The sequence below is a fragment of the Heteronotia binoei genome, chromosome 7, assembly GCF_032191835.1.
Source record: "Heteronotia binoei isolate CCM8104 ecotype False Entrance Well chromosome 7, APGP_CSIRO_Hbin_v1, whole genome shotgun sequence".
NCBI lineage: Eukaryota > Metazoa > Chordata > Lepidosauria > Squamata > Gekkonidae > Heteronotia > Heteronotia binoei.
The window spans coordinates 128,490,251-128,490,909 of NC_083229.1; the positions used below are offsets into that span (position 1 = coordinate 128,490,251).

At 41.0% G+C, this 659-nt stretch overlaps 1 non-coding gene across 1 annotated transcript; it reads right to left on the reverse strand.

Moving 5' to 3' along the window:
* Positions 1-314: 314 nt before the first annotated feature.
* TRNAP-AGG (transfer RNA proline (anticodon AGG)) lies at positions 315-381 on the reverse strand. Its single transcript has one exon. It is a non-coding gene; the product is annotated as a tRNA-Pro (tRNA).
* Between the last annotated feature and the right edge of the window lie 278 nt (positions 382-659).

A 659-nucleotide genomic window follows, 5' to 3' on the forward strand; every position in this document is an offset into this window, starting at 1 on the left:
TCTTGGACCGGTAACATTTTCATTTAATAACTAAGCATACTCTGTTTTCACCACAGAGGCCATCATTGATGGAGACTGTGCAGCACCTGACAGTAAACGCAAAAATTAAAAGCAAGTAACATATGTCTAAAAAAGTACAGCTTTTTAATCTCAGGGATTTGGAGGTAATAATGAACATATATGAACATATGAAACTGCCTTATACTGAATCAGATCTTTGGTCCATCAAAGTCAGTATTGTCTTCTCAGACTGGCAGCGGCTCTCCAGGGTCTCAAGCTGAGGTTTTTCACATCTATTTGCCTGGACCCTTTTTTGGAGATGCCAGGGATTGAACCTGGGACCTTCTGCTTCCTAAGCAGATGCTCTACCACTGAGCCACCGTCCCTCCCCCTAATCTTGGTCAAGAAATAATATAAGAATTTTCTCCATTCTGTTTCTACTGGCTCATTGTGTTCCTGTTGCTTTGAAGACTTTTTTTTTAAATTGTTCTATACATGTTTGGCTCCATCTAGTGGTTGATTCAATATTACACCGCTTTATATCTAGCATATCGCCATACAGATTTAAACTGCAGGTTTTTATCACATAAGAAGTGGAGAAAGGGTGGTGTGGACTTCTCCAGGGGTTAATGAGGGCTGCTGGGTGTGTGGAAAAGCCC